A 21,082-nucleotide genomic window follows, 5' to 3' on the forward strand; every position below is an offset into this window, starting at 1 on the left:
GCTTCAGCAGCTTGTCAAAGTCACTGTTCTGCTTGCAGTGGGCCAGGATCTGCAGGCTGTACTGGTGGCTGGAGACCAACTCCTGATAGAAATTGACCATGGGCAGCAGGATGGCCAACAGGTCTGCTCGGTGGGATGCCCCACAAGCCCTTGGTCACCCAGCCCCACCCACGGAGGTCATGGCCAGGCTCAGACCTCCCACCCAGAGACACCCTTGCCTTTGGGGATGACTCTGGCACCACTGCCCTATCCAGGGCCAGATAGGTGGCCCCAGGCATCAGGACAACAGAGTCACAGATCTTTATAGAGATGGGGCCCCGACTAGTCTGACTCCTGTGTTTTGAAAGGTTGGAGAGGGCTGTTGTGGGTGCTGTGGTGTGCCTCGCCGCCTGAAGGGTCTGAAGGGCCACCCAGCTCTGGAGCTTTGGGCGGGTTGGCTGAGGCCTCTGTGGTAAGTGAATTGCAGCTCCACATCCCCCTTGGCCCTTTCCCCCCCATGAGGCCTCCCTCCCAGAGTGCCCCGCCAGTGACAGAAGTGACCCATCCGAGGTCATAAGGTGAGTCAGCAGCTGGCTTGGAACCAGGTCTCCTGAGTCCCCCATTCCAGTGCTTCCCCCACATGACATGCCCTCCCGAGTCTCGTCCCCTCAGCTGCCTGTCCACTTATCCACGTGTCCCTGTCCTTCCATGCCTCCCAAGGTTCAGCAACTTGGGTCTGCTGCTGGCCTGCTCTGTCCCAACCTCTTGGAAACACAGTCCCCTGCCTTCCAGCCCCCGAAAGCCCAGCCAATCTCCCCAAACCTGACCTTCAGTACTTGATTGGCAGGGATGGGTCCACTGAAACCTCTGCTTATAAACTCCATTGAAAAAGAGAAACATGCCTCCTTTGCGATAAACTCTAAGTGGGAGCTTACACAGGGCATTCCACTACCCAAGGGACGGCACCTTCAACCACGTAACTACAGGAAGTGCAGACCTCGTCTTTCTAGGGCCGCTTCCCATTGTGACCTTGGGGAAAAGTGGGGCTCTCTGACTTAGGGAAAGTGAACAACAAAATGTCACACTCAGTGTGGGAGAGGCGCAATGCAGGGGTCCTGCTGTGCAGCCCTCGGGGCCGTCAGGGCGGTTCACCCCGCTCGGAGAGCAGTGATGCAGGGTGGACGGAGTGGGAGCCTTGACCGTGCTTCTACCTTTTGTTTCAGTCATTCTACTTTTGGAAACCTGTCCCAAGGAGATGCTCTCTCATATGAACATTTCAGATGCAGAGATGAATGTTTCTAGTAACAAAAATTTGCAACAACTTTAAGAGCCAAGGATGGGAGATGGCTGCATGGATGATGGCATGCTCACAGGTACTGGGGCATCATACAGCCATCAAAAAGCGTACTTTCAGCATGAGAAAACAATTGTGCTACAATATTAAGTAAAAAAAAAAAACACATTACGATTCAAATTCAATATTCATATGTGTGACATTATGTAAATAAAATGGGGAAAAATCCCAAGATCTGTGCATAGAAAAAATCTGAAGAAAACACAACAAAGTGTTTACAGTGGTTATCTTTGAGAAACAGAACTATGGTTGATACAGCTTTTAACATTTTCTGCTTCTCTAGATTGTCAGATTTTCTCAAATGGGTTCATATATATTATTTTTAAAAGGGAAATGTAGATAAGAAACTAAAAATATATCTCTTCCTCCTAGAAAAACAGCTTTTGCCAATTTGTCTTTCCTCTTCTGCTCCCTCTGAGGGATTCTGTGTTTTTAAGGGGCCGCTGTTACACTCAGGGAGGATGGAAGTGCCGCCAGCCTGGAGGAGTGGGCCCTGGAGAGGGACTTCTCGGGTGGAGGCCGGAGCAGGAGGCCTGGGGACCTCTGCCAGGGCTGCCTGCTCATCCAGGCCCCAGTGGGCCAGCAGGAGACGCAGGCCTTCAGCCCTTGGTAGAGATCTGGTGCAAACACACGATGGCCTCACTGACAGAGGAGGCACAGGGTAAGCTCTGGCCACGGAGTTCCTGCCCCTCCAAGGGGCCCTCGCCCCCAAGTCCAGCAGAGCTGAGGGGACCAGGGAGAGGGCAGGGGCTGCCACCACCGGTGGGACTCTAGCAGCAAACACCTTTCTCAAGTGACACCTTATGTGAAAACCCCATCAGCGGGATGGACTATGTAACTTGTGAAGCCCAGTGCAGAGAAAATATGCAGGACCCCTTCTTTAAAAAATGACAAAATTTCAAGATGGTGACAGCAGACCACTAAACCAAACACAGACTTTTGTAAACATGGGTCACACGCCCCAGAAGCTGGCAGAGGATGGCAGCTGCTCTTGTTGCCAAGCCCTCCTGGCACCCTCAGTGCACACCTGCTGGGGTGACCCTAAGGGATCTTAGAGAAACTCAGGGCTCTGGAGAATTCAGAGGAAATGCCACTGATGATGTGAAAAGAGCTAGGGCTTGAGACCCACGCAGAGCAGGCTCAACTCCGCCTTATGCTGCTTCTCAGCTGTGTGACCTCCAGCAATATGCCTACTACCTCTGAACCTCAGGTCTTTCCCGTAAAATATGAAGGTGAAATGAGGTCACCCCTGTATGTAATGGGAAAATTTGAGGGCTTGGTGCAGAGAAGGTGCTTAGTAAATGCTAGCTCTCCACCACCCCCTTTTGGGGGAAAACTTAGAAAAGCAAAAACACCCAGATTCTCCCAAGCACCTGCCCTGTCACCACCTAAAGAGCCGTGGGGAACATGCCTCCTCACTGGCAGCTTAGCACCAGGCTGGGTAATGGGTCTCTGAGCACCCTCCAGCCACATTGCTGTGGCTCCCCTCCCAGCACCCTTTTCCCCGCCCATGCTACCCGGTCAGCCAGCTCCAGAACACGGCCCGAGTCTCCTCTCCTAGGATGAGCTGTAAGGATGCCAGAGAGACTTTTGCTACTTCCTGCAGCCCCCTCCCCTCCCAACTGTTCCTCCTCTGCCCCTGCTCAACACCCTCAGCTCCTACCACCCTGGAGACCTGGGAACCTCCCCAATGTGTCTGGGATTTGAGCTGAACGACAGAATGGAAGCCAAAGGGACTCTGTCATACACCCCATTTGTGGACAGGCAAACAGGCTCAGAGAGAAAGAGTGAAACCCCTGGGAGTCAGGGCAGCCCCAGCCTAGAAGCCTGTCCCCCTCTTCCTGCAGTGGTCTCTGTCTTTCTCTGCCACATCAGATGCCCCTCCCTGGTCCATTTCTCCATGTGTGTTCTCTGCTCCATCTCTCTGTGATGACCCAGCACTTTGGCTGTTGGAGGCCTCTGGTGTTGTCCTCCTTGGGGAGCTGTCACAGGGGACTGTGCCCTCTCCCAGCAGTTTGTGCACTGAGGGCAAACCCCCACCCTGGGGTCTCACTGAGTACAATAAGAGCAGGGGGTGGAAGGTGCTGAGTGGGTGCAGAGACAACCCTGAGCTGTGTGGCAGACGTCCAAAGATAGTAGCTCAGGAAATCACAAACATGCCACAGAGCCAACTCGCCTCCCTTTTCAGGGCATGTGGCTTTGTCCCCTCAAGACCACTTGCTGAACTGCAGGATGAATGGGCTCTAACCATTGAGCCTATGGAGCACTTTGAGAGCAAAATGGGACAGTTACCCAATCTCCACTTTCGGGTTGCTAAAACTACCCCGGCCTGTGCTTGAAGAGCTGCTGAAAATATCTAATGGAGAAATATTCAGGGCTGATGCAGGCTTTTCTGTTTTTTCAATTCTCTGAGAACCTTGGCACATGAAATAATGGCTGTTCTTGGATCTGAACTCTAAAGAGCTAAGGGACTCACACACACACGCTTGTGGAGAGCTCAGAGACTCGTGGATGCCCAGTCAGCACCCTCACTGCCCTCATGTCAGCACCCCCATCCCAGTCTGCTCTCTTGGCCAGTTCTGGGATTTGCACGCGGTATTCTTTTCTCTTTAGGATGGCAGGGTGTCTGTGTGTGTGTGTGTAAATGTAGTCTGTATGTTAAACTGATGGCGCTCTTCTCAGAGACATCTACAGGACACCTACTCCCCAGGGACCAGAGCAAAAACCAGATGCAGTCAGGTCAGGCTCTCTGCTCCCTGCAAAAGCAACACTGGCAGTCTGGGAGCCTAATTTAAGGATCGGGCCGGGTGGGCAAAGCTCTGGAAAGCTGTGAGCCTGGGGACCCTGCAGAAGCCTTGGGACACGGCCCACCCTTGCTACGAGCCAGTGTCAGGTTGGCGGCAGGAGCGCCAGCCCCACTGACCTCGCAGAGGCTGCCTTTCCTTTATCCTGCAGGTGCCTTCTGGGGATGCATTTGCTTTGGATCTGGGTTGGCTTGGCTAACATCCAAGCCTGCTCAGTTGACCTTTGTCAACGATGGCCATGGAGAGTTGGGACTTTGGCTTATACCTCAACTCTCCGGCTACAGTCTAGCTCTGGCTGCCCAACCTGGCCCAATGCCTGGCATCTCAGCTGAGCCCTGCCCACTTGCCACCCCACAGTCTGGCCTTCTTGGCCCATCACAGTCGAACCCTCGTTTGCCACACCCCTTAGGTGCACTGCTCATTGGCTCCTGCCCCACCCCACTCCCCTCTCTAGAGACAGTGTCTTTAATCCAGAATTCATTTAGTCAGTGCAGTCATTGACGGAGGAATTAGTCCATGGTTTTCTCTCTTTTGTTAGCAGTCAAGGTTTTGCTAAAGATCTCTGTACTTCTTTCTTTTTAAACAGCTGCCACACAACTCAGTTCTCTCTCCTTCATTCTTGATTCCCTCTGACCTGTTCCAAGCCTAAGAGATGCCCATTTCTGTCTCCCTTTGTGCCAATCCTGTCAGCATGTCCTGATGGAGTCTCTGTGGTGGGCACCATGCTGGGCACGGGTGAGACACAGCCAGAGGTGGATAAGTCAGATCCCTTCCCTGGAGGAGCTTCTAGCCTAAGAAGCGGGTCAGATACCCACAGAGGTAACTTATACTCCAACAAGGTGAGGCCAGACCAGAGGTACACACCTCCTGCAGTGGGAGGGTCTCACCATGGAAGCCACAAGCGCTACCCAGAGGTTTAGCAGGACAAAAAAGGAGCCCAATTGGGCTGGCCTTGTGGTGTAGTGGTCAAGTGCACACGCTCTGCTGCTGGCGGCCTGGGGTTCTCATCCCGGGCCTGCACCCATGCACCGCTCGTCAGGCTATGCTGTGGTGGCATCTCATATAAAAGTGGAGGAAAATGGGCACAGATGTTAGCCCAGGGCCAGTCTTCCTCAGCATCAAGAGGAGGATTGGCGTGGATATTTGTTGAAGGCTGATCTTTCTCACACACACAAAAAGGAGCCCAGCAGGTGTGTTATAGAATGGAAGGAATTGGAGCAGAGGGGATGGTGTGAACAAAGATGCAGAGTACGACAGGGTGTTGAGTGCAGGGCAGCAGGGGTGGGGGTGGCAGGAGGAACATGGGAAACAGGACTCAAGGCACAGAGTGGGCCCTGCAGAGGGGCTGACTGGGGAGGGGTCAAGGCAGCCCTCTCCATGACAAAGTTGGTTTGCAAACCTGATTCCTCAGCTACAGTTTTACCTTAAACCCTGAATTAAGATCTCTGCAGTTTCTTGCAGAGTCAGGCTTCCAGGATTCTGAGTGCTTCCAAGCCAGGAAAATACCACGACCATCTCTAAACTCCTACCCTGCCTTCTAGGGTTGCTTGAGCGGTCCCAACTTACTTCCAATCATAAATGGGAGAAAAATAGCTATTAAAACAATGAAATGGTGCCAAACTGAAGATTCTAGAGGAGGGGAGGATTCTTCTCAGAGGAGGATGCTCCCTTTGTTTTAGATGGTCCTTGGAGCTTTCTGGTTACAAAAGATGAGGTCCAAGAGGCCTGTTAGGTGGGAGAGAAGAGACTGAGCAAAGCTGGATAGTTTTGCTTAAATTTTGTGCAGACTTTTGTTTATGTGTCATCTCCCATTACCTCTAGGAAGAGATGGCTATGGGTGGAGGCTCCAGGGCTGGAGAATATAGAGGGAGTAGAGACAGGGCCGATGTCCTCGAAGTGTGACCTGTGAACAGCCCGCTTAGAAGGGCCTAATACCTGGTTTAAAGCTTCGCTGTTGCTGCCCTGAAATTCTTAAGAGCACTGCACTTTCATTTTGCACTGGGCCCAGCAAAGTATTTAGCTGGTTCTGAAAAAAGGTATAGAGAATCGTATATTGTTAAATGATTAACCACCAGCTCTCTCAAATAAAAACTCTGACTGGTAGCACCGGCCGATTTCCATGGTGTAAACATTCCTACCTTGGCCCATTTTAAGCTACCGAAGGGTGAATAACAAGCTTGCAAGATTCTTGAAAATTTCACAAGTGACTTGCAAGTTGGTATGAGCCAGCTCCAGCACATCACTGGACGGGGACGAGGGTCTTGGCAGATAGAGGGATTATGAACACCCCCACCACCAACAAAATGGCAGTTGGGAGCGTGTGGAGAGAGGCCAGTGTGAGGAGAGGAGGTCAGCAAGAAATCCCTGTAGCAGGAAAGGCTGAGTGATAGGAGGGCAGGTATGTCTTCTATTCACATTTAAGCTGTTTTCTGTTTCAGTACTGGAAAACCCCTTGACTGTATCTAAACCATTCAGAAAGTCTGGTCCATACTTGGCTGGTGTCAGGGGCTTGGGGACTGAAGGAGGAGCCAGTTGGGTGTCATTAGGGCTTTCCTGTATACTCTGGTTCTCCTCCTGGTACAAGGCAGGACTGTACAGCCCAGGCCCCTGAAGTCTGGGTGTGGTCATGTGACTCACTTTGTCCAGTGAAACATGAGCAGAGCTGTCAGGCATGATTTGTCATGATCCTTCCCCTGCCATGGGACTGGTGAATTTCCTGATGGTGGAGCCCCATCAGACTGAGTCCCTGTCTCTGAGTGAGAATGTTGTGGAGCAGAACACACAATGGACACACAATGTGAGAGAGAAAGCAATCTTTGTTGTTTATGCCACTGAGATTCGGAGGCTGTTTGTAATTGCAGCAGAATCTAGCTCCACCTGATGGGCACGTGGAGTGACCACACGGGGGCAAGGAGCAGTCAAGACTGAGTGAAGACAGCCACTGTGAGAAGTGATATTAGAAGTCAGGAGAGCAGAATTGGAAACCAGACATGGCTAGGAAAATGGAAGACCCTGAAAATCCTCAGGAATATGTGGGATGGGGTTTGAGGAAGTTTTCTGGCTATCAGGTGGACCATGAGAGCTTGAGGCCATCCAGGTGACACAGTGGTTCCTGAACATGCACCTTTTAGATGGCCCATCTCCCCAGCAAGGAAGGAATCAGTTGTGGGGCAGGTACAGGTCAAGGATCTACAGCCAGGAGACCCAAGGTTAAGCCTGGATTCCAGCGCTGGAAGTGACCTTGGAGTGACCTTGGATAAGTCACTTCCTCTTCTGTGGACATCAGAATTCTCAGATCCCTCCCAGCTCTGACGTTCTAAGACACTCTGTCTTTGTCATGGGCGTCACTCATCACTTACTTGTCTCCTTGGCACCTCCTGCCTACCTGATGGCCTACTTCCTGGGAAATGTGCTCTGTTTCACCTTCCTGGAGCCCCTCCAGAGCACACAGCTGCCCTCTGCCCTGCAGGATGTGTATGTGTGTGTGTGTGTGTGTGTGTGTGTGTGTGTTAGAGAGAGAGAGAGAGAAAGAGAGAGACTATAGCCAGAAAGCTTTACCAAGCTGATCTTTTAAAGTCTTGTTTAAAGAAATCGTTTGCCCTGGAGAGTAATGTACTCAGTTGGAAACGTTGTTCCAAATTCCCACCAAAAAGGCCTCTGCTGCCACACTGACACACACACACACACACACACACACACACACACACATACACACACACACATACACTTTCACTCAAAACTGACCAGTTTGGTGCTCTCCAGCACCAAAGGGCCCTGCCCTTTGCACCCACCCCTTCTCTGGCCTATCAACCCCCGAAACCTTTCAAGGTCATATGCGACATGAACCCGCACCCTCTTTGGCCATAAAGTGACTCATTTTCTACCTGGGTTCACACCGAAAGCTCTATTATGGTGCCAGTCACACTTTACCACAATCAGACCTTAAGTGTAGAAACTTCCATCTCTTACTGCCTACCACAGAGCCTGATGTCCATTCATTCATCAAGCCCCTACAGAGTACCTACTATGTGCGAGGCAGAAGGGACACAGTGATAAAGGACACTCCTGCCTTCAAGGAGGTCCCACCAGGCTGGATGGGGGACAGACACCCAAGGACCTGGCTCTGACGTGGCATGCTGAGGGTGGGAAAGCCGAGGGAGCAGGGGGCGTGGAGCACATTCTGTGATGAGAGTCCCCAGGAGGAGGCATTCGAGCTTGGTAGGATTCCACCAGGCAAGAAAGCGTGGGGGTGGCAGGAGCACTCCAAACAGAAGCCCCAGCATGTGCCAAGGCCAAGAGGTGCACAGCTCATGACCAGGGACACTGGCTGGAGCCCAAAGTGATGGGGAAACAGGAGCCTGGGGCAGAGGATGAGGCTGTGGTCAGCTGATCTTAGGCAGTTAGTGAACGAGTGATTGAGTGAATGAATGACACCCTTGATCATGAAGCCACTAATCTGGTGCTGGTCCCTAGACCTATTCCCTGGTCCCTAACAAGGACTCAACTTGGCTTCAGGGATATGTGTAGGGCTAGGATAGATCTCAGAATGAACCAGATGGTTTAGACATGGGACAAGCCCTCATCCCAGGAGCCATGTGAGAAGAGGCTACGAGTGGCAAGACTGGCAAGTAGACACTCAGACCTGGGTTCTAGTCCTGGCTCTGCAACCACCCAGCTGTGTGAGCTTGGGCAGGTGACTTGAGTTCTCTGAACCTGCTTCATCTTTTGATCCTATGAAGATGGCTATGGGGACTGACTAAGGAAGCTTGTCTGACAGTGCCTGGTGCAGGGTAGAGGAGGTGTGTGGAATCTTAAACTTTTGTTCAAGCTCAAGTTCCAAGCTGATGTGACCATTAGTTCAGAGCTTGGCAGCGGTACCATAAGGTGGAATTGGAAACTTTGGATCTTTGAACATTCCAGGCAGAGCTGGCTTCAAGGGCGTGTGATGGGGTCCTATGCTCGGAAGACCCCATGCTTGGGGCTTCAAGTTCTGCAGTTGCCACTCTGAAGTTCTTAATCATTTCTCTTTGAATTTGTTTTCACGAGTAACATCTGATGGAACAATGGAGCACACTCCAGGGGCGTGGAGCCTCAGCCCTCATGTGTTACTGCCTCCTGCTGCCTCCCTGGGATGGTTTCTCAGCTGCTCGCTCCCCAAACGCCGGCACCCCAGAACCCATGACCTCGTCTACCCTCTGTCTGGGAGGAAATGGGTTCAGTCAGCCAGGAAGACACACCTCCCACTGTGAGTCACCCTCCACCCTCTGCAGGGGCCTCGGGGTAGGTGCAGAAAGGGTGAGTGCAGTGCACACCCGATGGTGTCTCAGGGCAGAGTGAGAAGACAGTGTCTGGCACTAGGTGGGTGACTCAGCACGGGCATCTTGCCCACCCCTCATCTAGGTACCAAGTGTATCATGGCACAGAGGTTAGAGGAGGTTGGAGGTTGAAATTGGGGGGTCGCCTGTCTGCCATGGGTGGGTTGGTGGGCTGTGAGAAGGGGAGGTCGACTTCCCCGACTCCACCCAGGGCCTTGCATTTTTCCCTTGCATCAGGCCCTACAAATCATGCAGCCGACCCTCGTTAGAATCTATGTTTCCATTTTCCCATCCTCAGCTCAGAGTCCACGGTCCTCGTGTGATGTGGCCAAATGGCTCTGAGCATCTGGTGAGCATGGTGAGATGAGGGGGGAGAGGCAATCAGATCATTCGGTGCTGGGGTAGACAGCTGGTGAGGGGCGTCTAAGGGACAGAGAGCCAGCGCCTCCCAAGCTTTAATGTAAATGGCAATCGACTGGGATGTTGTGAAAGTGCAGATTCTGATTCTGGAGGTCTGGGCAGGGCCTGAGATTCTGCATTTCCAACATGCTCTTGCTTCATGGACCACAGTTTGAGTAGTGAATTTCTACAAGGCTTAACCTAGGAGCAGCGTGGCCTCCAGACTCATGTGCAGTAAGCCCCTGTAGGAGCTCTTACAACAGGCAGAAGGAACGAATGCTTGGAACTGAGCTAGGATCCCACACTATGACGACCTACCCGGGACTCTGTGTCCCTGGACTCCAGCTGATAATGTGGGAATGCTTAGTCAATGTGGTCATCAGAAAAGTAACTAAAAACTCGCCCATAAATAACCTCACTCAATCCTCACAACCTGGCCAGGCAAGTATAAAAAGGCTGTTGTATAGATGAAGGAATGGAGGCACAGAGGATGGGGGGATGTACTCCAGGTTGCAACTGTCAAGTGGCAGAGGTAGGATCTGAACTCAGATCTAACTAAAGCCCTTCCCACTCTGCCAGCATCACTAAATTTAAGTTTCGAGGCTGGCATAGCTGTGACTGGAAGCTGCTCCCCCTGCCCGTCATGTGCCCCCTGGTCCTGCAGGAGCCTGGAGTGTGAGGTGTTGGCCTGTGCCCTGTGTCCCCTGGCCAGCCTCCTCTGCACCCCTAGCCAGCAGTCACCTCTGCCTTCAGCCGCTCGATATTGATCTCCCCATCCTCGATCTGCTGCCGTAGCTGCTTGGCCACTGTCTTCTCGCCTCCACGATCTGCAGCAGGTGCAGGTACTCCTGCATCAGCGCTTCATGCTCCCTGGCCAGGGTCTGGTAGATGTGGACAGTCAGACGTGGTAAGACACTGTCTTCTTGTCCCCCAGAGATCCAAGCAAAAGTGGGGCTCCTCACTGACTGCTATTAGAAGATCCTGACTCCCAGACATGGTGCACAGGGCCTTGACCTGGCTGCTGTGCTGTTACTGACTGCTCTGGCCCCTTCTCCAACTCCTCTCTCACACTCTGACCTCTGGTCCCTCTAACTGATCCTGTTCTCTCTCCTCCCCCTCCAATCCACCCCCAGGCCTTTGTACAGGCTCACTCTCTTGTTAAGGGTAATGCATCTGGTAACTTTAAGTTAAAGTCAACTCTCAAATGGAAGAACAAAGCCCAGATGACAGCACATCTGTTTACAACACGGTTCACTGAATATTTTGAGCCCACTGTTGAGACCTACTACTCAGAGAAAGAGATGCCTTTCAAAATATGACTGCTCACTGGCAAGTGCTGTGATTCCCATGGAGAGACTGATGCTGGTGTGTGCCCCCCTCCACACACACACAGAAGTTAGGAAAAGTCTTATGACTCGCATAATAGAGGTCTCTGAGGAGAGCAGGGCCAGAATCACATGCAGCTCTGGAATGGCTTGAGGGAGCAAAGAAAGGAGCCTAGCCTGGGTTTTTATTGTGGTTTGGGGTTTTAAACAAAAAATCTTCAATGAAATTTGTCAAAGATGGTAACGCATATTTTATTCAGAACCACTGTGATACGCAGAGACCCCTGTGATGTGATTCACAACGGGGGAGAAATGAGGTTGGGCTCCACTCTAAATGCAGCATGGGCAAGTGGGTTTTCACAGCCAGGCAGCATGGTGGGGGTCAGGGGATGGAAAATTACTAAGAGAAACTCAAGTGTTGGGGTTTCTGGCTAACCTGACCTAACAGGATTCTTAGCAGAGACAGGCCAGAGTGATCAGACACCACCTGAGGGATGGTGGAGGAGGAGGAGGAGCCTGAGCAGATCTCAAGTGTGATCAGACATTCGTGTGTGGGTTCTGGTTAAACTGACTTTGCAAGGTTGTTGCTAAAACTGGATTTTACAAGGAAGTGCACAGACAGGCATACAAGAAGGTTCAGGGGCCTGACTAAAGTTTGGTCAAAGCGAAAAATCTTTGACAGGGCTGAGACCAGGGCAAGACTTCTGCACACAGACAGGGATTGTGTGGTTGGATCCGAAGCCAATGTCAGAGAACAGAGCCTCCGGACTTGTTCCTCAGCTTGTCCAGGTGTGGACACGAGAGGAAGAGGGAGAGGAGAGGCGTAAGCTGTCAACATACATCAAAAACTGCGGAGTCTGACCGCTCATTACAAGGACAAACATGCGTACAAAAATATGCATTCACAATGGCTTGTTTTTATAGAAAGAAACACCAACAGGAAGCTCAAGAATGATCAGAACTGTGCACTGGGGGTGGCTGGAGGGGACCCAGAAGTGTTGGCAGTGACTCTTCTGAGGTTAGACTTTTCTATCTTACAGATTTATCTAATATAAATAGAGAAATTTACACATACCATGTTTTCCCATTTCATAGCTTTTCTTTAATTTAAACTTCTGTACATAGGAAACCATTCTAAGATTTAATTCCTTTAGCACACTAATGGTTACAAAAGAGTAACCATACAAAATGACATTTTCATATCTCTCGCTAAGCAAAAGGACAAGCTGCATCCTAGTTTGTCCTCCACTGTATCTCACACAGGCAGGATTTTCAGGAGTCAGTGGCACATTATAATGCAAGAGGGGTTTGGGATTAGCTCCTTAAACATAGTGGGATTAGTTTGATTAATTTTCTTCACATCAATTAAAATAGAAATTCCATTGTTTTAGCTTTTTAAGTCTCAATGTTCTCTAGGGACAAGCACATGCAAACACTGATGTAAAAATGAAAATGCACCTGAAAACTTCAACACATTCATTTCACATCTTGAGATTCTCTTGCCTAAAAACAAAAACTCTATTTAGTTCTACAATTTTCTTGCCTTACTGACATTATATCTCTCCATCAATTCACATTTTTAATCCCAAGAAACTCAAAATGTTATTTCTCATACAGGAAATAAAATTACAAAGAGCTAAGGGAAACCAGAAATATAGGGCTGCACTGCTCAATCGATACAGGAATCCAAAGCAAAGAAACACAAATATTGAGATCAGCACAGATAAGCTGCCTGCTTCCCACAGGACAGAAGGAAAGCCACATGCAGAAAGTTAAACACATTCTAAACTCTCCTGGTAGAGACAGAAGCCCTGGAGTGGGTCAGGCCCTGGTGCAGAAGGGTGGTGATACTTGAGCAGCCACAGGAATGGACTCTGGGAGCTCATACACCCTCCCCTGCCTGGGAAGGAAAAGAAGGGCTCCCTCTCTCAGCTTCCACTCTCACAAGTGAGGAGACTCTTGACAGGATGCAGTTTAATGTTGTAACTCAAATGAACCCTAAATTCATAAACTCTAATCCAGACACAGAACTCCTGACATTCACAGACTTTCTCAATGTGAACAAATTACACTCTGCGGGGCCCCTACACTGTGGGTGCAAAACTCCACCCTACGTGTAGACACAGGCTCAAGGGAAGCAAAGGGACAACCTCAGGAAGGGCAACAACTCCCTCCCCCTGTGCAGGTGCCTTCCCAGCTTTCCAGGGCTCTGTAGCTTCTCTCAGCAGAAAGCCTCCTTCTGCAGTGAGTATGAGCAGGGAGGACACCCAGGAAGAACGTGTGGGCCTCAAGTACTTCTCTGTGCAGGCTCAAGGGGGGGCTTATCTTAGAAACCTTGACCCCAGGCCTCTGCTCCCAGTCACGTTTCTTTGGACCACAGTGACCTTGTAAATGGCAAACCCAGTGTTTGAAGAATCCAGCAAATTCACACAAACCTACACTTTAATGGAAAGGAGAGAAGAAAGTTGTAAAGCATTTTTCTAGTTCAACAAGAAAAGCCACATGTATTTATTACTTTCAGAAAATAATGTTAATTAACTATTTCCATGGAAAGACATTGTTTTATAAACAATTAATCATATTACAACTTGCTGTGCAATTGTAAGCCCTGGAATTCCATTTGAAAATACTGCATCACAAGGAAAAGAACAGAACTAACAATATGACCACACACGCTCAGGGGAGGCAGAAAGGGAAACAAGAATTTTTAACACATACAATGTAATACTAGAATCTTTTTTTTTCTGAAATTTACCTATTTCTTGCGTCTTTGGAAATATTTTATACTGCTTTTCAAGCCCACTGATTACATAAACTTTAACTTTTGAAAACCTGAGGCTCCACTAAGTGAGTAAATCTTTTCAAGGTGACAAACCCAGGGAGGGGCAGTGCAAACATGCCAGAACACCCAAGAAAGTTGGCACAGAGGAACCTCCACTCCAAGGCCTTCCCATAGGATGTCTGTGCCAGGAGGGAGCCTGGGAAGGGCACAGGGAGTTCATAAGACAGATTCCAGGTGGCCATTCTCTGCTCTCCTCTAGTGGAAAAGAGCCACAGACAAACTATAAATCTCACAGTCAACTCAGCCAAAACCAAACTCCCACAGCTCCCCACCAAGCAGGACCTCCCCAAGTCTCCCTAGCTAAGTTTCTTGACTCAGGCCATAAACTCAGCACCGACTTCAAGTCCTCCCTCCCCAGCCCCACCCCTCACCACTTCCCATCTGTACACAGTCCTACTGTCTCGATCTCCAAACACACCCAGAATTCAACCTCCTCTCCCCACCCTGACCTACATCTCCAAGGCCTCTTGCCTGGCTTATTGCAACAGCACCCTAACTGGTCTCCTTGCCTCTGCCCCGGCCCCTCTGTGTTATGTTCTCAACAGAGCAGCCAGATCGAGTCTGCTAAACCTATGTCCGGCCATGTTACTCTTGCTCTCAAAACCTTCCAAAGGGTCACCATGTCATTCAGAATAAATCAATGCCCGAGTCCTCGTTATGACCAACAAGGGCCGACGATTGGGCCAAAGTCACAACTCTGCTTTCAGCTCCTGCTGCCGTCACCGGCTGTGCCCTGGCCACACTGGCCTCCTTGCTGCTCCCAGAGCAGGCCACTTGCTCTTCCTCCTGCACTGCTTTTGGAGCTTGTTCAAAATCTACCTCTGCGGTGAGACCTTTCCTGGCCCTCCTGGCTACAACTCCACCCCCCTCCAGCCTGGCACACATCACTCTCCCACATGAGCCACACCATTGGTGTCACATCTAGAACGTCACCCAGGGCATGCTTTTTGTGTTTTGCTCACTTCTCTGGCACAAGGGTCTAGGACAATGCATGAACCAAACCTTGCGCTCAATAAGAAATGTAGCTTAATGAATGGATAACTATAAAAACTACCAGGAACTGCCTAACCCTTGGGCAAGGGAGGCCGAATCTGTAAGAACACCAGGGGCCAGGAGAGGCTGATCCATTAATCAGCCCTAAAAGGACGCACAGCATCATGTTAGAAAGAAAACTCCCCACCCCATCCTACAAATACCGTACATGTTCTTATCAGCATCAACAGAGGCCTTCAAACACAAACACCTTTTCTACTTTGAAGCAGCCTTCCATGTCTCATTACCACTCATCTCATGTCTTTTCCTGACTTTACTATGATGACTTTCATATCTAAGGTAATATGACTGATATTAAACTGTGTTTTCTACCTTAACCAAGTCTTTCCTGGGAATGGTCGTAGGTATGTAAGTGGTAATAACCTGAGAACAGATGGAGAAGTAAATAATTCTATTCCTTCCCCCACCATGTGCCCCCAGCAAACAGTGCATCACTGTCTGATTCTTTATCTTTTTTAAACAAACGTCACCAGAAATACATCTGCTGAACATGCTCCTTTGGAAGTCAGCCACCTCACGTTTAAGTGGCCAGATGCCACAAACCATTGAAATATTGCCTACTAGTCTACTGTACCGTTCCCAAACTGAGATTTCAGTAAACTTATGTTGCAGCTGCCAGGAAAAGAAAAAGGAATTAAAAACAATGCCATCCTGCCGCCTGGTCAGCCTGCTTCGAGGTTCAGCCTGAGGCAGGCGGCACTCTGTGCTCAGGTCCTCCGGGCCGGTCCAGCAGGTGAGTCAGCACCGGGCACTCTGTGGCCTTGGTCTGTGCCACAATCTCTGCTCTGGGTGCCTCGGGCCACTATGGCCTCCCCATGGCCACCAGCACCCACCTTATGGCCTCCACCACCCTCTCAGTCCCACCCCATGACCACCGTGCTCTCCATTGATTTGGGCTGAGGCCTACAATGTCGGGAAACAGGGTATTCTGGAAACGCTCTTAGGTCACTATCTTCTGGCATTTGCTGTGACTTTTCTGCTCTTTTGATGGCAGTGAGCCTGCCTTGATCTCTGTGATCAGGAATGTGGCTGAGCAAAAGCCGCTTGTACCTCTGGGATGGACGCACCTCCCAGATGCTCTGTTGCTAGATGGGTCCTGGCAGTGCAGGGAAAGGTGGCTCTGCACTGGAGGTGAGTCCTGGAGAGGCATCTGACAGTGGACTCTGCATTTGACAGCATCCTGGGTGGTGGAGGGCGTCGCCCACTCCTCACCCGGGGGCTTACCCTGGGGACTCGGGGAAGGGGCTCCTCTCTTCACTTCTTCCTTGGGCTCCGACAGCATGGTGAGGAGTTTGCCTGTCCCCTGGCTTGGCTCCCTTCATGAAGGCTTCTGGAATTCAGCCAGTTCAGTGAGTCCTTTCCTGCGGACTCCGCACTGGAGGTCCCAAAACAGTGCACTGAACACATTTTACTTTGAAAATCTCCTGGCAGATCCTTTTGTTTTGCATTGCAGTTTCTTGTTGTATTTTGAAAGAGCTGAATGCCACTTGTCTGTAGAATTATTGAAGGTTTACAGTGGTTTGTTCTAAGTCGGAAGTTGTTACAATCTATCCAAAGAACTAGTAATGTGAGCTTGTTTCAGAGGTCAGCCACCCTGCTTTCTTGACAGTTCCTTCAGAGCCTGTGTCCCATAAGTTTTGTTACTGTTTTTGAGAATGAGGCAAAGCACTGCAGTGAAGGTTGCTCTTGTCATGTGTCATTGTTTAACGTGGTCTGGGGGCAAAGGAGGTGGTGGTCCTTTGGTAACTAGTCACAAAGCATTGAGAAAGGTTAGAAGGTCATGTTGCTTGGAACTCCCTGAGGACCTAGTATCCACCTGGTCTGGTCCACAGCGGACTCAGGGGGGCTAGATGACCTCAGGTGGAGCAGAAAGCCCTTGAGAGAGACCCCCCAAACCCCCATGTGCAGAGTTTGGTCTAAATAGAGAATTTACCTTAATGAGGAGAAGAGATGATGAAGTGTCTTGGTCAGTACCTTGCAGGGGCTTGTTGCTTTGTACAGAGAACAGCTTTCCTCCTGGTAAGGGGAGGACAGGAGGAACACGCAACCACAACCCTTGGGGCTGACCTTCTCCTGGCGGCAGTCCTGCATACCTCAGCTACTTGAGCAGAGCTGGGGCCAGACGCCCCGCTGAGTGCCTGGGAGGCTCTGCTGTCCGACACCTGGCCTGGCTTTGAAATAGGGGGACCAACCCTCGCCGTTTTAGCACTGCGTCCCATGGACAGCAGGAGGGTTGGGTAGCCATGAGCTTCTAGGAACTATTTCTGAGGCTTCCTGAAGTCTTTCCTGTTGTCTTGATGCCATCCTGTGCTATCTGCCCGAGTGTCTGTGTCCCTACAGGGCACTTACCACAGCCTGGGAGGAGGTATTCACCTTTCTTCCTCCTCTGCCTTAGATGGTCAGTTTCTTAAGGTAGACAGTGGGTCTTTCATCTTTCTATTCCAGTAATAACTTGCAAGCAGAAGGTGCTTCTTAAATCTTTACTAAAGGTTTAAATGGGTAAATTGGCTACAGGTGTCGGTGTTCCCAAAAACACTTGTTTTGTTTCTATACTTGATTATTTTAGGGGTAGACATTTAATCCTTTGTTTCTAGTTACTTTTTCATTTATCCTTGCAGGCTCCACATAAAGGGCTCAATGTCTGGTTCAGTGGTTAAAAGCTGTTCACAGGGATGACTGGACCCCACTAAGCATTCTTTCGTCTGTAGTGAACGTTTCACCAAAAAAAGCTCTTGGAAAGGCTGAATGGTCAGTATTACATGCTCAAGCCATGGCCTTGCCCTCCATCTTCCACCTGATTGAGAAGGGGGGGCTGAAGTCCGTGGCTGCCCCAGGAGAAAGGACACCAGGAAGGCCACCGGGGACCTAAGGAACATGCGAGTGAAGCAGATGGGAAAGGAGCTGCAGGTTCATCGTTGTCCTTGAGGGAAAACCTGAGGGCCTAGCAGGGCTCCCGCAAGTTGAAGCGAGCCACTGTGCAGGGTGAACTTGCACCCAGGGCTGCCCAGGAAGCCGCCAGTCAGGAGCAGGTGCAGAGTCTCTGGAAGGAACTCCAGGATACAGTGTGGCCTCCACAGCATCAGGCAGCCAGGGAGATGCAAACATGTCTGCTATGGATGCTGACAATGAGACCCCCCTCTTCCCAGCCAGGGTCTCTTAGGTAAGAGTGGCATTTCCGTGGGTGACTTTATCCCTCAGGATCTGGGATGTGCAGATTTATTGGCTGGCAACTTTCTTACACTTTCTTCTCAGAGCACACTCAAGAAAGGTCATCTGTCCCCCACGAGGCTGTTGACCGAAAGAGGTTGAAGAGAGATGTGGAGCCCAGCTGCAGAGGGACCAGCCTTGTGCCTGACTAGGGCTTGGCCCAGAACCCCCAAGTTCATCATTCACAATGATGCCTCAGAAAGCCTCCGAGAGCCCCTCCACCCTCCAACAGATGTCACCTTAAAGCCAGACACAGAAGCTGTGCAGAGCAAGCACAGCAACACCGGCCCCACGTCTCTCAGAAAGGTCATCCTGTCAGCACTGGGGGCCCAAGAACTCCTCAAGTCGCTGCAGTCCTACTGCTTCTGCTCCCGGGGGAACAGGAGCATGGGTGCCACCTGTGGGAGCAGGTGGAGAAGAATGGCGAGCTGAAGAGGGGCAGCTGCTGACAGCCAGGTGCACACGCTGCAGGAGGAGCTGGACGAGCTGAAGGGAGGGGCTCCCTGCCTTAGCAACCTGGTGCCCCCCGCCGAGGTCAGTGCCCGTGCTCGGGGCTCCCCCACTGCCTGCTCATCATGAGGGGTTTCCTGCTATGCAGCAGACTGCCACTGACCACTTCTGTGTGCAGCATGCCTGCTGCTGTCTTGGGAGAAGGCTCTGCTGGTAGCTGCCCCTTGCAGACAGGGAGCCCAGGCTGCAGAGCTCACCCCCCCAGTTCTAGGGTGCTCGAGAGGCAGCGGTAGTTGTCAAGGTTTAGCCGCTGGGAAAGGAGGTCTGCTGGGAAAGCCAGACCTACACAATGAACGGTGCCTGGATCCTTGTTTTTCCACTTGAACAGGAGAAAATCAGCTTCTGTTGCATCCCTCACACAAATGTAAATTCCAATGAGTTAGGATCTAAATGTGAAATAAAATCGACATAGTAACTATTAGAAAAGTTATAGGAGACTGTTAAAGTCATGGGGAGGTTCTTTCCATTCGTGTTTTAATGAATATCCATGAACTGAAGTCATTTTGAACATTTTAATAATTTCTTTAAAATTTTAAACATCTTTTTGAGTAGAGTACATTCTCTTTTGTAAATATTAAAGCACTACAGATATATATAAGGTAAGAAGTGGTAAAAACTCCTATTTCTCACCTACCTCCCAACTTTTATTCCTTGTTGGTAGTAAAATTTGGTGTGTAATCTCCTCAACTCTTCCCTGTGCTTTACATGCATATTTCTCCACCTGTACGAATAGGTTGGATATATTTTTGGTGTGTTTATTGGCTATGTTTCTGATTTTCCCACTCTCTTACAGTTTAGTAGTTGTAAACATTGGTTTCTCGATATTCCTTATGTATTGAGGGTACCATCTTTTGCCTGTTATACATCCATGGAAAACATTTCCCTACCACATAGTTCATTTAATCTCGATCAGTGCTCGTCTTCCCAGATGTCAGTAACACTTCAGGAGGGAAACGGCTCTATGTGACTGGCTGTTCAGGATCTCCGGGACCCCCAGGGCAACAACCATTAGGACAACACAAAACAAGAAACAAAACCCATGCTGCGTGTTTCCAGATGCATTCTGGTGGAAGGACAGCTCCAGTTGAGGACCGCTGATGTCTTGGTCAGAGTTATCCACTATGTTCTCCTATCACGTTAAAGCAGTTTTGGTAGTTTCTTGTACCTGATGGTACAGTTTGGTGCCTTTGTCTGTTCCTCTTGGTCAGACTGTGCAAGGTTTCTCACTGTTACAGGTCTTTCCAGAGAGCCAGCCCTTAACTCCATTGCTTAGGTCTGCATTGTTTTTCCCGCCTCGTGAATCCTCACTTCATTCTGCTGTTGTTGGTTTTATTGTGGTGTTATTCTGGCTCCTGGAGGGAAGTGCTCAGCTTCTTCTTGTAGAGTTGATATTCCCTGATACCTGCAGTGGAGGCTGTGTCTCTTCTGTCCCTTAGTCTCCACGCCATGGATTTGCCTCATGCTGCTCTCAGTGCTGCTCATTTCTAAAGAGTTTGTCCTGTCTGTCTGGATCCCCTCTGTAACCTGAGAGATTTAGAAGGGTGTGGACAGATTTTCAAGTGGATAGGTTGGGGGAGGGGAGCCAATATTTTGTGATTATTTTTTATTTTTATTGCTTTAAGGTCCCGTAATATGGTTACTTATAGATTTCTGCTTTTTGGACTCTTTAGAGATTTCACTGTGGCTTAGCACACAGTCCATTGTGGTGACTGTTTCATTGTGGTTTGAGAAGAATGTTTCCTCTCCACTAGTTTCTTATGTTGTTGTCCCTCAGGCTGAGGCTAGATCTAGCTTTTTTGTGTTTGTCAACAGATCTGTTTCCTAACTTATTGTATCACTTAAGGGGAAGAGGAAAGTGACTGAATTGACTTAGTATAAGGAAATAGGAGGCTATCAGATAATGGACTATCTCATACACAAGATTTTTTGCCCAAACCTCAAGGTAAACACTAAACAAATAATCAAAGCAAAACCACATATGATAAACAAAGAGAAAACTAGAAGAATCATAAGACAGAACAACCAAACTGAATTGGCAGTCCAAAACAAATGGGACAAGAAACAAAGGAAATGCAAAAGAACCAGAAAATAAGTGACAAAACAGCAACATTAAGCCCTCATATATCAATAATTACCCTAAATGTAAATGGATTGAACTCTCCAATCAAAAGATACAGAGTGGCAGGATGGATTAAAAAGAAAGGCCCAACAATATGCTGCCTTCAGGAAACACATCTTAGCATTAAAGACAAGCACAGGGTCAGAGTCAAAGGATGGAAGACAATACTCCAAGC

At 49.7% G+C, this 21,082-nt stretch overlaps 1 protein-coding gene across 10 annotated transcripts in view; it reads left to right on the top strand.

Moving 5' to 3' along the window:
- Window positions 1–21,082, top strand: part of LOC131409835 (ral-GDS-related protein-like) — a 272,278-nt gene that overhangs the window by 115,721 nt on the left and 135,475 nt on the right. For 8 of the 10 annotated variants that reach the window (XM_058547612.1, XM_058547610.1, XM_058547609.1 and 5 more), the window contains exon 1: window positions 9,205–9,382. The exons of the other annotated variants lie outside the window; for them this stretch is intronic. The gene's annotated coding sequence lies outside the window, so the exon portion shown is untranslated. Of the gene's footprint in view, window positions 1–9,204; window positions 9,383–21,082 lie in introns of those variants that run through there. 10 annotated transcript variants of the gene reach the window in all.

This window comes from Diceros bicornis, chromosome 8, assembly GCF_020826845.1.
Source record: "Diceros bicornis minor isolate mBicDic1 chromosome 8, mDicBic1.mat.cur, whole genome shotgun sequence".
In the NCBI taxonomy this organism is placed as follows: domain Eukaryota; kingdom Metazoa; phylum Chordata; class Mammalia; order Perissodactyla; family Rhinocerotidae; genus Diceros; species Diceros bicornis.